This window comes from Hyperolius riggenbachi, chromosome 12 (assembly GCF_040937935.1).
Source record: "Hyperolius riggenbachi isolate aHypRig1 chromosome 12, aHypRig1.pri, whole genome shotgun sequence".
NCBI lineage: Eukaryota > Metazoa > Chordata > Amphibia > Anura > Hyperoliidae > Hyperolius > Hyperolius riggenbachi.
In genome coordinates, this window is record NC_090657.1 from 161732863 (window position 1) to 161748934 (window position 16072).

The 16072-nt window shown below is 47.5% G+C and overlaps 1 protein-coding gene across 2 annotated transcripts in view; it reads left to right on the forward strand.

Annotated features, from left to right (window-relative positions):
* Positions 1-16072, forward strand: part of GATA5 (GATA binding protein 5) — a 2064317-nt gene that overhangs the window by 2032422 nt on the left and 15823 nt on the right. The window contains exon 30 of one of the 2 annotated variants that reach the window (XR_011025214.1): positions 12431-12516. The exons of the other annotated variant lie outside the window; for it this stretch is intronic. The gene's annotated coding sequence lies outside the window, so the exon portion shown is untranslated. Of the gene's footprint in view, positions 1-12430; positions 12517-16072 lie in introns of those variants that run through there. 2 annotated transcript variants of the gene reach the window in all.

Below are 16072 nucleotides of genomic sequence, written 5' to 3' on the forward strand. Positions count from 1 at the left end.
ATCCGGCCATCAGGATCAGGAAAAACTGTCCGTTTTTACAGCCAGTGTTCTGTAAACTGTCAGTTTTCTATTTGATAGTTTGTAGCTGGAAAACCTTCCGTTTCCATTCCGTTGAGCAAAACGGTCCGGAAAATTAGGTCCTGCTGCATTTTTTTGTCCGTTCGGAGGAACGGACCACGGAACCATACGGCCAGATCCGTTGGCAAACGCAGATGTGAACCGGGCCTAAAGATCTGGCTGCCTACTAACTGACCCCACAAGAAATACATCTGAGTGGCTGTAAATGTCATGGACCAAAATAGATTTGTGTTGCAATGTACCCGGTCCTCCTGGGATTTGTCAGCGTCCACTATGCCAAATAACTTCTTCAGCATGGCGACACACTTTGTAGATAGGTCTGGTCTGCAGTCAATTGCTGCTAGTGTTGTGCATTGTAGTCACTAATAACAAATCAACGCTGGGGCTATTTGTTACTGCATAGACATGGGATAGGCATGTAGACATCTACTAGTCTCTGATACAAAGGCTCGTGTGCTATTGCCCTAAAGCTCTGTACACACTCGCTTTAGGGCCGTCACCCGACCAAGAATTGTTTAACAATGGTAATAGACTGAGAGGTGACCTGATTAACATGTATAAATACATTAGAGGGCAATACAAAAGCTTGGCAGATGAGATTTTTGCACCTTGGGTTGTAGGACAGACAAGGGGACAAGGTCTGTGTATGGAGGAAAAAAGGTTTTGCCATCTATTAAGAAAGGAGTCCTTTACAGTGAGAGTGGTTAAATGTGGAATATCTTACCTCAGGAAGTAGTTATGGAAAACTCTATAACTGTAGTTAAAGAGGGCTTGGATGCTTTCCTTGCATTGAAGGGCATGCACTGCTATAGTCACTATGTATTTCCTGGGAGAGTTGATCCAGGGATTTACCTGACTGCCATATGGGGTCAGGATGGATCCTGGCCAAGCAGACTTAAATCAGTGTTAGCCGTTTATACTGAACAATAACAAACGATTGATCTATCCATTCAAGGTGCTCACATATGGTGAATTTTGCTCTTCCGTGTGCCACTTTTGTGCTTTTGCTGTTGATCCAATCGGCATACCGACATTGGTGTGCATATTAGTAAGCCGCTGTTCAGTTGGGCGCAGGGTGAGCTGAATGACAGCTCACCCTGCCGCTGCTAAAAACCCCAGCGGCGTAAAATACTATTCCCCCTCCGAGTTGTAGCATTGTAGCTTTAGCTGCGCTTTGATCAGGCACCGAAGTGACCTGTTTCGCCCTCATTCTGGTGTTGCCTAATTCAAATGTGCTTCGACATCATTTGCTCGTCACTAACCGTCGGGTATTGCCCATTTTTTACTGATGGTGGTGGAGTGTGTGAGACAGGTGGTTTCTGTGTGCGCTGCTTTGAGCACTGCCATAAACGTAATGCTATTAAGGCTATAGTGGTGAAGCGGCAGTTTCAGTGTAATCTAAGTGCTGAAATATGTGTCCCACTGAGTTGCAGATATCTCGGAATAAAATTAGTTAGACCATAATACCATTTTATTTTTTTATTCTTAAACTGGGGCCTTCATGGCTAAATCTCTATTAAACTCCTATTATAAGCCCCATCATGAGAAGATGTCCTTCAGGTTTACACTCTGATCAATATAGTCCTCTTTATGTTAGACAACTAGATGTTCCAATGTGGTGTAACGTTTGCGGAATCGTTTTCGTGGTCAGCGCACAAGATACGCGCTGACACAGCGGAAACCCTCCACAAGCATATAATTAAGTGAACCCAGGCTAGGTGCAATGCACCAGCAGAGGGCAATTCCCACCGGCAGATGGCGCTGTGGAGTGCAGACGAGCACAGCCTCTGCACGGCCACAGATGCCAGATGGGAATTGTACAGATATAAGACAATGCAGGGCTGAACAGCCCTTAAAGCGAAAGAGCACAGAAACAGGTTGAATGTGTGTCCACCAATCTAGTCGCCACCCAGCGACGGTGAACACACATCAGCAGAAACAAAAGCAAGAACGCAATCGCAAGAGATGTGATTGCCAAAAATGACAGAAAGGCAGAACAGAACAGAGCACGAGAATAGCAAAGGCACAGCAAAACAATAAGAAGATAATGAAAACAACAAACGCTAGCTAAACGCGAACACCGCACTCATTCGCAACAGCGAACGCGTTTACGGCGCGGTCTCCACACGAAAAGCGCAACAGAGACAAGCACGCCACCCTGACTAACCAATGACAGACAAACACGAACAGAGAGAACGTGAACGCTTGCTAAACGGTTACCTCACCGAGCCTACAGCAAGCGTTCGTATCAGACAAGACAGACAAATAGAAAACAGGAATATGAGAGATAAGATCCACCGCTCTTCCGCCAGAGCGAGTGCGATCCGGGTTCAGGGACAGGATAGGAAAGATCCACTGCTCTTTCCGCCAGAGGTAGTGCGATCCGCGTTGAGGGACAGGATAGGAAAGATCCACTGCTCTTTCCGCCAGAGCTAGTGCGATCCGGGTTCAGGGACAGGATAGGAAAGATCCACTGTTCTTTCCGCCAGAGCGAGTGCGATCCGGGTTCAGGGACAGGATAGGAAAGATCCACTGCTCTTTCCGCCAGAGCGAGTGCGATCTGGGTTCAGGGGCAGGATGACAGATCAGAAGGATCCACAGCCGCTACCGCTAGAGGCTAGTGCGATCCAAACAAGACAGACAGATGAACAGAAGGGGCTACCAGTAGCAACCGCTGCTCTGGTTAGCACCCCCAGACAGCCAGAACGATTTCCTGACGACCACCACCGGCGACAGGACAATCGCAGCAGAGAGGCAACACAGACAAAACAGATAAGCAACCTAACTGCACTAGAGAAGCTGCCTAGTGCAGTCCCAAGAATTACTCTAAGATAACTTTTACAAACCAACAGGGAAGGCTGACACTCAAGGAGTGTTTCTCAGTAACAAACCATGAAAGGATGACCAGCAAAGGATTCTGGGAAAACATGGATTTTATACTGCCAGCCTTCAAAGGAGGCAGCTAGGTGATTTGCATAACAAATGTATGCAAATTCCTCAGCAGCAGAGCAGGTCAGAAACTTGCAAAGGAAAGACAGGTCTCTCTTCCAGAGACCTGCAGCCCACAGACTAGAGTAATGGTCAAACAGCTGTCTGCCTGTGCAGCCAGCTGAGCGGATTATTACATGTGGTATGGTATAGATGCCTTGCAGAATCTATCTTGGATCAAGTCTGCAATCTGTATACACTTATGTATGTGGCTGAGCATGTTTTTCATGTTGTCCGAGCATAGTGTAGATCTTTGAGGCTTTGTTTACAATGACAACATTGATCCACAGCGGTTTCATCCAGCCACCATCTTATGAAACAGTTCCTTGCATGCCCTTGGTCAAGGCATGAACCCTTTATTTACTGTGGTGCTTTCTCAAATCTTGGCTCAATTGCCAAAAGTAACTTCAAACTTTCATCCGAACCGAGGTTAGGTCCTTACAGCTTTTTCAGAGGGCTCAGATTCATCCATAGCTTCTTTGGATGTACTTGAACTTCTCTCTTCTCTGCTGAACCATTTAAAGGGATACTTAAGTCAAAATAAAAAAATTATTTTTACTCACCTGGGGCATCCCTCAGCCCCCTGAAGCTGTATGGTGCCCTCGCAGCCTCGCTCCGATCCTCCTGTCCCCGCTGGCGGCTACTTCCGGGTTCAGCGACAGCCGCTGACAGGCCGGGAACGCGAGTGATTCTCCGCGTTCCCAGCCGCTATATCACCCTCTATGCTGCTATAGCGTATATGTTATATGCTATAGCAGCATAGAGGGTGATATAGCGGCTGGGTACGCGGAGAATCACTCGCGTTCCCAGCCTGTCGGCGGCTGTCGCCGAACCCGGAAGTAGCCGCCGGCGGGGACAGGAGGATCGGAGCCAGGCTGCAAGGGCATCATACAGCTTCAGGGGGCTGAGGGATGCCCCAGGTGAGTAAAAATCATTTTTTTATTTTTGACTTAAGTATCCCTTTAGGAAGCCAGAAAGATTTTTTCATGTAACTTTGGGGATACAGACTAGAAAATAAGAATCTAGAGAAACCATCTCTTCTTGGATCAATCAGAATAATATGTAGAACTTGCTGAGTATTGCCATGTTTTACAGCTCCATCGACCAGGCTTCCATGTAAACCTTTACATGAAAACCTTTACAGAGAACCTAGTAGATCATCTCACCAAACATTTCTGATGCACTACAGCACAGGTATCAAACTCCAGTCCTGGAGGGCCATATCCATGCCAGTGTTTAGGATGGACTGAGAAATGGAGAGAAGTGTTCTACTTGATGAACCACACCTTTCCTGATTCAGTCTCATCAATTGAGCTGTGCCAAAAATGTGTGATGACCTTGAGGGCTTGTATATGACAGCCAATGTGCTTAACAACTGTTAATTTTGTCGCTCACATTTGTGACCAAAAGTTCTACAGGACTTGTATTGACCTGAGGAAGCGGCCAAGACTCGTAAAACGCGTTGTCTACCGTGCATGAATAAACATGACTTTTTCCATTAAATAATGGTTTGTCCTTCTGAGAAGGTAATAAATTACACTGCTCATATATACAACATCTAGTAGGGTCATATCATCAAGGGAGCCTCCACCAGTGTTTTTTAGTATAGTCTATACCCCATAAGGGTTTTTTTAGTCACAAGGACCTTAGTTCTCACAACCAATCCAGGAGAGTGACCGACCAGCATCTGCGCCAACAGACCTGGGACACCGAGGACGACGGTTGTATTCCCACAGGCTCAGACGGGGGTTGCAAGTTTTGCAACCCACCCTTGTGAGTATAATACTTACACACGTGTTTACATATCTTTGTCTAATGATACTGCACCACTGGGCTCCTGGTCTCTCTTATTCACAGTGACTTGGAGGTTACAGGTAACTATCAACAATTGAAACTTTTTCTCTTTAACTCCTTCTCGACCGTCTAACGCCGATAGCTAGGCATCGGGAAGGTGAAAGCCCCACGACTGTCTAATGGCAAAAGGCATCAAGTCCTGGGGCAGCGTTTTGCAGGGGATCAAGCCCCCCCCCCCCCCGATGCGCGCACATCCTGCTTGAATGATGGAGCGGAGCTCCGTCATTCAACAGTCTAACAGCGGCAATCACTGCTATTAGACTGTTAGACAGCGAAACCGCTGTCTACATTGTACATCGCTGCGATCTACAGCAGTGCTGTACTGGGGACAGCTGTGTCACTTGGCTGTCCCCTAGAGAGGCTACGATCGCGATACCCTATCACAGGCTGATGGCTATGAGAAGGGATTGTCCTGATTTGCTGGCGGGGGGAGGGAGAGGTATAATATAAATAAATAAAAAATGTATACATTGATTAAAAAAAAACACTATTAAATTAATAATAATAATAAAAAAAAGCTGCAGCGATCAGAGCCCACCAACAGAAAGCTTTGTTAGTGGACAGAAAAGGGGCGGGGATTCATTTGTGTGCTCAATTGTATGGCTCTGCAGCAAGCTATTAAAGCTGCAGAGCACTAATTTGTAAGAAAAATTGCCTGATTACTGGGGGGGTCGCGGGTTGGGGGAGAGCCTGTGGTCTATAAGTGGTTAAGGGAAAAACACCATCTCCCTTGCATGGAGTAGAGGGATGGTCCACACGATGATCTGGTGCCCTACCTTTTCATCAGGCGATGTATGGGCAGATCCACCAGAAGACAGGTTTCTGTCTGATTGAATTTGATCAGTGAGAGATGTTGTCTTCCCCATACCGCAGACCGCTTTCCGATAGATTGCTGTATACCTCCGCCACCTGCCTTGGCTGCTCCCCCCATTTAAAAATGCCCCCCTGGTGCCCAGGCTCCCCAAAATCGCACCTGTCCGCCAGCACGATACCTGGGCGTCACCACTGTGTCCCCCGTCACTGCGATAGCATGAACCACGTGGCACCAGGTGGGTGTGTGATGTCACACATGTGGGTGGTGCCACGTGGTACAAGCTATATTGGTAACAGCAGACATATCGGTGACAGGGGCGAAGGCCCACAATCGTGCTGGTAGATAGATGAGATTTTAAAACACTGCCTTTGGGGGGGGGGGGGGGGGTTATCGGTTAGGGGTCTTTCAGATATGTCAGCTGCCGTTAAAGAGGAACTCCAGTGAAAATAATGTAATAAAAAAAAGTGCTTCATTTTTACAATAATTATGTATAAATGATTTAGTCAGTGTTTGCCCATTGTAAAATCTTTTAAATCCCTAATTTACATTCTGATATTTATTACATGGTGACATTTTTACTGTTGGCAGGTAATGTAGCTGCTGCATGTTTTTTTGGCAGTTGGAAACAGCTGTAAACAGCTATTTCCTACAATGCAGCAAGGTTCACAGTTCACACACAGGAAACAGTCAGGAGTAGTACTCAAGAGTTTCTTGTGGGAGGGGTTTCACCACAATATCAGTCATACAGCACCCCCTGATGGTCTGTTTGTGAAAAGGAATAGATTTCTCATGTAAAAGGGGGTATCAGCTACTGATTGGGATAAAGTTCAATTCTTGGTCAGAGTTTCTCTTTAACACCACACACCCTACCAAGAACCTGCCACTGAGATTGCCAATCGATCCCTTTGTCCGATATTGGTCAAATTATGCATCAGGTGGACATTTTGCGGCACAGATTTTCCTCCAATTCGAAAATGATTGAATCAGAGGGTCGATTGGCCCGCAAAAACAGCTTATGTATTGGGCACCTTTAACTGCCACAAAAAAACAATATTTTATGTTAAAATACTGCCTAGGCAAGAGTGGGGGTGAGGAATAAATAATGTTTTTCCTTTCATTTTATGTTCGCTGAGAGTGCCTGTGACCAGTCCCATGGAGCTGCATGCTTCTGACGCTCAAGTGTAAGATGAATCGGAGATACCTAGAGTGACAAAGCCTCGCAGACCCCATTAAGACTCATATAAATTCCAGCAGATCAAGGATCTCTGCAGAGTATCATTTTCAGGGACGCCTAATCGGTCTGGGAGAATTGCCACTGAACGTTTCTGTGTTGTGTTTATATCAGCGCAGAACAAGCAAGCAATAAAACAAGAGCTGCCAAATACATTAAAACATTTAACATGTCAGACAGCCTGGAGGAAGCAGCTGAACACTGACAGAGGGAAGCCTATAAAGAGGGGGAACAGAAAGCCTCCCCCTTCCCTCTCACCACATACAGCCAATCACATGCTGCTCTCAGCTCCATATAGCAGCTGGGGAAACCAAAACCAACTAAACATTATCAATGAGATGCTAATTTTCTAAGTTGTTGCAAGTTTTTTTTGCAAGTTACATGCACATTGGAATAATATAATATTATTTATATTGACATCTTCTGCAGCACTAGAGTACATAGTCTTGTCACTGACTGTCCTCAGAAGAACTCATAATCTAATTCTACCATAGCCATAGTCTAATGTCCTACCATATTATTATGTATAGAGCACTGACATCTTCTGCAGCACTTTACAGAGTACATAGTCATGTCACTGACCGTCCTCAGAGGAGTTCACAGTCTAAGACTCGGTTCACATCTGCGTTTCGTGCCAAACGGATCCGGTGAGCGGATCCGGTGTCCGCTCACCGGATCCGGATGGCTCAGTCCGTGGCCCGTTCACATAGTGAAAACGGACCTGATCAATGATTGATCGGATCCGTTTTCACTCAGCAAATACATACCTAATCTTCTGCAGCAGCCGGCGGTAGAGGCTTCCTCTTCTTCCGCTGTGATTACACAGCGCGTCATGTGACTAGTCACATGACGCGTTTAGTCACATGACACGAAAGAAGACGGAAGCCTCTACCGCCGGCTGCTGCGGAAGATTTGGTATGTATTAACCCTCCCTCGCCCACCCACCCGGCTGCTGCACCCTCCCCTCACCCTCCCGTCGCTAGAATCGCGTCGTTGCATGCCCCCATCCCCCGTGGAACGGTCCATTTCTTCACTAGTGTGAAGAAACGTTCCATTTCCCATTGCCCCCAATGCTGCAGTATTTTTGTCCAGATCCGTTTCGCTAGGCAGAACGGTCCGGAAAAATAAGGGCCTGCAACATTTTTTGGATCTGGGGGCCGGTACGTACGGAACGTATCCGTACCAACGGATGCATGTGAATGGATCCATAGGTTAACATTGGATCCATTCACATCCGTTCCATTTGTACAGTATACATTCCAGTTACGTTCAGGGAAAAAAACGCTAATGTGAACTGGGCCTTCTACCACAGTCATAGTCTAATGTCCTACCATATTTTTATGTATGTAGCACTGCCATCTTCTGCAGCACATTACAGAGTACATAGTCATGTCACTGACTGTCCTCAGAGAAGCTCACAATCTAATCCTACCATAGTCATAGTTTAATGTCCTACCATATTATTATATAGCACTGACATCTAATACAGCACTTTACAGAGTACAGTCATGTCACTAAGGCCCCGTTCACACTTGCGGTTCGAGTCCGCAAGTGTCCGGGGGTCCGGGGGCCGCAAAGAGACCGTACGGGTCTCTGCGGTGGCCACAAGTTGCGGATCCGGAATGTATCAGTTCCGGCTTCAATAAAGTAGCCGGAACTAGATACATTGCAGTGCCAGAAAGGCACCGCAAGCATGGGGGATACCGGCGTGTAGTCCGGGCCCCCCAAGTGGCATAGGACCGGTGCTGGAAGCATCCGGTCCTATTGCCAGCGTGATGAGAAACATCCGTTTCTCATTGCACAGCATGGCCGCATGTTCGGGTCAGGATCCGGCACGGGGACGTACGGCAAAAATGGAGCAAGTTGGAAAAAAGCCGGATCGTCCCGGAGCTGCGTTCCCGGATCGCACGAGTGTGAATGGATACATTGATTAACGATGTATCCATTCACCATCCGCTGTGTACGGAGCGTTCCGGGTCTGGGGAAACCGGACCTGGAACGCTAATGTGAACCGGGCCTAACTGTCCTCAGAGGAGCTCACTATCTAATCCTACCATAGCCTGTCTAATGTCCTACCATATTATTATTATTATGTATTTATATAGCACTGACATCTTCTGCAGCACTTTACAGGGTACATACAGTAGTCATGTCACTAACTGTCCTCAGAGGAGCTCACAGTCTAATCCTACCATAGTCTAATGTCCTACCATATTAATATTATGTATGTATATAGCACTAGCATCTGTAGAACTTTACAGAGTACATAGTCATGTCACTTACTGACACTGAGGAGTAGGGCTGAACAGTTTCATGGTCTTAAACTGAAACCGCGGTACCCATCAAGATCATCTAGAGATCGTCAGTGGCTGCGGTTTTCCGGCGCCCGCTGTGCTGCTGTATGGCTGCGCTCCACCCACTGCTGCGTCATATACGAAGAGGAATGCCGTTGGATGAAGCTGCGCTACTCTATGCGTCTTACGGCTCCGCCTACTGCTGTCATGGCCCGGTTCACATTAGCGGTGGCTATCCGGAATAGCCGTGCCGGAGCCGCACCGCATGCTGGCCGGACGAAACGGACGCACGGCATAGCAATGTAAGTCTATGCCAGGGTTCACATGTGTCCGTTTCGCCCGGACCGGAGCCGGACCGGATCCGGACTCCGGTGTCCGTTCCAACATGCGCTATTTTTTGGTCCGGCTCCTCCGGCAGCCGTATCCGGGGCGGAGCCGGACTGCACCATCCGGCCAATGGAAACCAATGAGAACCGGAGAGCGCACAACACACTGGCAAAAAATCCGGATGTTCTACCCCACTTCCTATGAGGATTGTTGCGGCGATATTGTATCGGGGACACATGGGCAACCATTTTGGAGTGGAGCAGCACGAGCTGGAGATGTTGGCAGCATGTTGGAGGTGGAGGTGAGTGCTAAACAGCGGAGGGCCTGATTCCACAGGTCCCCCTTCTGCTGACCTCCCAGACCCCAACATTTTTTTTTGTTTTTATACAGGTTGTTATCTCTTTTAGAATCCGGATCCGGACCGCAACCGTGTTCATACCGCACGGAAACCGTATGCAACCGGACCGGATCCGGACAGGAACCGTACGGTTCAGGTCCGATCCGGCTCCGGTGCGGTCCGGACATCCGGTGCGGTTTTTGCAAAACCGCAAGTGTGAACCGGGCCTAAGCAAGCGATTGGTGCTCTGAACGTATCCGCCTCCCACCACCCTCATACGTGAGACGCCACAGGCTCAGTTCCGCACAAGGCACACAGAGGAAACAGAGCAGGCACAGAGAAGTCACAGAGAGGGGCACAGAGAGACAGACACAGAGCGTGCACAGAGACTCAGAGCGGGCATAGAGACACAGAGCTGGCACACGGACACAGAGCTGGCACAGAAACACAGAGCGGACACAGAGCTGGCACACAGACACATAGTGGGCACAGAGCTTGCACACAGACACAGAGCGGACACAGAGCAGGCACAGACACATAGTGGGTACAAAGCTGGCACAGACACAGAGCTGGCACACAGAGCGGGCACAGAGACACAGAGTGGGCACAGAGCTGGCACACAGACACAGAGCTGACACAGAGACAAAGAGCTGACACACACACAGAGTGAGCACAGAGACACAAAGCTGGCCAGAGACAGACACAGAGCTGGCACAGAGACACAGAGGGGGCACAGAGCTGGTACACAGACACAGGGCGGGCACAGAGCTGACACACACACACACTACAGAGTGAGCACAGAGACACAGAGCTGGCCAGAGACAGACACAGAGCTGGCACAGAGAAAGACACAGAGCTGGCACAGAGACACAGAGCTGACACACACACAGAGCTGGCACAGAGACAGAGACACAGAGCTGACACACACACAGAGCTGGCACAGAGACACAGAGCTGACCGGCTCTGGTCTGAGGGGGGATTCTGGGCAGCTGTAATCCTCCCCTGCGTTTGCTTATGGGGAGATAAAGCATATTATTTGTGTTCATGATTCTGGTAATTTGTGTCCACACACATTCCTTTCTGTGGCTCATCACTGGAATCTGAGTTTTGTACGACCTTGACCTTTGACCTCCTGCCCGGCCTGAATGTTGCAAGCCTTGGAAACTGGTCTGAGCGTCACTCGAAGCCAGCGAGACACGAGTGGGCAGCCCACACTCTTCTCAGCATTGGCACACATGATATTAGCAGGTCATGGAATGTTAGCCAGTTTCTGATCTCCATCCAACAAAAATAAAGACTCCCGGCTTCAAAGAGAACACGTCATGAAGAGCCTGACTCTCAGAGCGACAGAATGAAGGAAAAAGGGAGCAACGGAAAGAAAAATGTTTAAAACTTTCTGTTTATTTTTCAGACCGCAGGAATGACACAGATCTCTGTCCATTGTGGAATCGGCGCTATAGTTTGGAAAGACAAACGCCAATAAGGGGCTACAAGTAGGATGCTTGTGGGCTCATTAAATGTGGGCTGGAACAGAACAACAGACTGAACGCATGAAAGTCACTGTACTCAGAGCAAATGACTGCTCAGTACACATTCTTCCTGATTGGCAGATAGATTTGTGGGCAGGGCTAGCTTAATTATTTAGTGTTTGCTGGTGAAGTTGATGACCTGGTTGCATGAACCCAACTTCTGATCAACCAACTGAAAGAAGACCTAGAAGACTGCTGCCTGCTAACAGAACGTAGGGTTGGCAATGCTTAGGAGAACTAATGGAGAAGCATGTGATCAGTTTGATCAGCTGATAGATTTGTAAGGTTCTGATTTGCTGGGCATGATCATCTGTTAAACCAGGAAGTCATCACAGCAAATCAGAGCCTTACACATCTATCAGCTGATCAAACTGATCACATGCTTCTCTGTGAGCTCTCCTAGGCAGGGCCATCCCTAAACAGAAGATGAGAGACCAGCACTCAATCTGACCATAATGAAGAGAAGCAAAGGACATGACTGGTGACAGGTTTCCTGTGCTAGTTGGACAGGCCTAAGGCCTGGTTCATACTGGATGGAACAACAACTGATCTGGGTAAAAACTGATCCGTGAAATCCATACATTTTTATTGGGCATCAATTTTAGGTCCATTCTGTCAGTGTGCCATCAATGCGAATGCGTCCATCGCTCAGAAAATATCGCAGCCTCCCAAACTTGCGGTCCGTTCAGTGGAATGTGACGAATGGATTCCTTCTAACAGAGCAATGTGAATGGATCCTATCAATTAACATAGGATCTGTTTGCCTAAGTTAGAATCAGGACTGTTTTTAGTGCCAATGTGATTCAGTGTGTGTATTCAGCTTGAAAATGGGCCAATCAAATCCTGCCAAGGTGGAGTTCAAAAGGTCCATTTTCAAGCTACATATACTTGCATACAGAATTTGCCTAATTTGCATCAACTCGGAATGAATTGTCTCTCATTTACTATTCCTAATGATGATGTGGGCTTTTTTTGCAGCCATAGAAGCTGGGCACTTTGCAGTCATTCAATCGATCGTGAACTCCTCTGTACACAAAACTATTCTAGAGTCGAATGTGGTGACATCTTTGTGACTTCTGTTGGCTTAGGGCCCGTTTCCACTATCACGAATTCGCATGCGTTGCCCGCATGCGAATTCGCATAGCCAGTACAAGTGGATGGGACTGTTTCCATTTGTCCGTTTTCCTGAACGCTTTTCTGTGCAGAAAAAATCTGCACGCTAGGGCCCTCAGAATTAGCCTGCGTGTGGAATGCAGGCGAATCGCACGCAATGTATTTAATAGGGAAATCGCATGCGTTTTCCCCATGCGTTTTTTGCCACGAATTCGCATGCGATTTCGCATAGGTACCAATGTTAATTCACACAGGCAGTGACATGGTTAAAATCGCATCACCCTAACCTATGCGAAATCGCATGCGAAATTGCGGCAAAAAACGCATGCGGAATCGCACCCGCATGCGATTTGCCTGCGGTGATTCCGCAACGCTATAGTGGAAACGGGCCCTAAGCCTTGGCCAACAGCACAGTGATCTCAAGCAAACCAGCAAATCTACAGCAGAATCCTGGAACAAACAGAGAAGAGGTGACAGGGGGTGTGGAGAGGGACGGACCCTGAAGAAAGAAGGAGGTAGAATGCCAGCCGGAGTAATAAGACCGAGCGGATCCTGCGAGGTGAGATTGTATCCAGCAGGTGGCAGCACTAGGATGATTTCCAATAGAGTTTTATTTATTTATTTATTGTATTTATAAAGCGCCGACATATTAGGCCCCGTTCACATTGCACGCGTTCCCGTCCGCGTTTCGGGAATGCGTGCGGGAGGCCGACACGCACGACATCAGACAGTACATAGAGTGCACTGTCTGATGTTCACACTGCATGCGTTCCGGACCTGTGCGGTCCGGGAACGCATGCTGCACGCGTTTCCTAGCAAAACGCGCGGCTGTCCCATTCACTTTCAGTGAATGGGATCAGCCACGCAACGCACAGAGACGCACATGACGTGCGTTCCTGTGCGTTGTGTTCTGAACGGAACGCGCCTGCGTTCCGTGATATGAACGGGGCCTTACGCAGCGCCGACATATTACGCAGTGCTGATATCGTGTTAAATTGGAAGTCTGTCTGCAGTGTGTGAGCAGAAGGCCGGATTTGTACTCTTTACCGCCCAAGACCACTTGTCACGAGCCGCCGCCCTTTCGTATAGGTAGCGAAATGACCCCTCCCCCCTTCCCTCCAGTATAGGTAGCCAGAAGACCCCTCCCCCTTTCTCTCTAGTATAGGTGTGATGACCCCCCCAGTATAGGTAGCCAGATGATTCCTTTATTCCCTCCTTTTCCCACTCCCCACCTTATAGGTAGCCAACTCGCCTTCACACCGCAGCAGCCATCAGTGTCACTCATTTCTACACTCGTCTCCAATGCAGAAACTTCCTCTTCCTTTCCATCTCCAATGCTGTCCACAATGCAAATGTTCACAGAGAGCAAGGTGGCTGCTGCACAGGCGGCTAGCAGCAGAGTACTGCGGTCTGGCGCTCCCCTGATCTCCCTGCATTGCAGCATTTGCAAGCTTGCTAATGCTGCACCAGTTCAGCCTGCTGCTTTAGTTCCCTTGCTGCTGTGGTGCCCTAGGCCATGGCCTAGGTGGCCTTGGCCTAAATCCAGCCCTGGTGAGCAGGCAATAAATTGCTCTCTGATTAGATTCAGGCCACATTCACACTGCACGTGTTTCCATCCGTGTTTTGGCAACGTGTGCAGGAGGCCGACACGCTCGACATCAGAAAGTGCATAGACTGCACTGTCTGATGATCACACTGCATGCGTTCTGGACCAGTGCAGTCCGGGACTGCATGCTGCACGCATTTTTTACTAAAACGCGCAGCTGACCCATTCACTTCAGTGAATGGGATCAGCCATGCAACGCATAGAAACACGGATGGCGTGCGTTTGTATGCGTTGCGTTCCGAACGCACGGCCATCCGCGTTTCATGATGTGAACCTGGCCTAAATCACAGAGGGATCTATCTGATTTGTCGATCTGGTGGTAGAGTGAAATGTGTTTCAGTACACACAATGTAATTTTCCGCCAGATTGAAGGTTGAATCACTTATTTCCTACTCGACCAATAGAGTAACCAAGAAGCTTGGGGTGACCCAAACTGCTACAGGGGCATAAAGAGATAATTTGCATATTCAGTAGTGGTGCATTGTGGGTAACCACAAATGTTCACTTAAAGAGAAACCGTGACCAAGAATTGAACTTCATCCCAATCAGTAGCTAATACCCCATTTTACATGAGAAACCTATTCCTTTTCACAAATAAATCATCAGGGGGCTCTGTATGGCTGATATTGTGGTAAAGCCCTTCCCACAGGAGACTGTGAGGCCCATTTTCCTGGCAGTTTTCTGTCTATAAACTCATTGCATTGTGGGCAGTTTCCAACTGCCAAAAAAGCAAGCAGCAGCAGGTACTCTCAGTGATATCACCTGCCAGCAGTAAAAATGTCACCATGTGATAAATGTCAGAATGTAAATCAAGGAGAGGAAAGCTTTTACAATGGGCAAACACTGACTAAATCATTTATATATAATTATTGTAAAAATGAAGCACTTTTTTATTACATAATTTTCACTGGAGTTCATCTAAAGCTGAATTATTGCACATTTCCTACTGTTTTAAAAAGGCAAATCAAACCTACTGGACCAATCTGATTTCTGATCGTTTTTCAGATCAAATTTCTGATCACTTCTAAACAAAAATCTATCAGAAAAACAATCAGATATCGGATGGGACCCGACAGAAATAATGGATTCGACCAGCAATCTGATGGAAAATCGCATCATGTGTACCAGGCATTACTTTTTTAGGTTACATTTAAAACGTTGTAGAACCTGCGAAGAACCAGATGATTTTTTATTATATCCTGATGATAGAAATGCCAAATTCCTGAGTGACTCAGATTGCCCTCCGAAAACACAGATTGTGATTGGTGAGAGTTCAACTGAAGGTCAGATTTGTATAGCTCCACCCTGTGTTATGAAGTGAGACATTAATGCCTTTAAAAAAAAAAGTAAATGTAAATATACCTTCTGTTTTAAGGCATTGCTTATCTATAGGATAACCACCTTGCTATTAATGCAGCTTTGATGAGAACATAGATAATCCGTTGCTTTAGAAGTGGTGTTTATATCCATACAGCAGATAATTATTGCCCATACTTTGTCTTTAGCTATGTTTTATGAGCAACTGTCACTGGGGGCAGGTATGCTACACTGATAATCTATTGGATGCTGGTAGTTTTGGCTGGAATCCCAATGAACTGCGTTATTGTGCCACCCTGTGGTCAGCCAGCTCTCTCTCCTAACCCATCATCTATTATTTCCACCACATTGTGAATGTCTTCAACAAGCAACACTCAGTGCATCAGGGCCACATCTTGGGCAGTGCGGACAGGGCAACCACCCTGGGCACAGACCGGCAAGTAGAAGAAGGGGGTGCAGGCAGAAGGATGTAACTGCTAGGGAGCAGGGCCGGATTTCTGGCAAGGCCAACCTAGGCTATGGCCTAGGGCGCCAGAAAATTAGTGTTGTTTAGGGCGGCAGAGTGGCTATAAAGTGTGATGAAA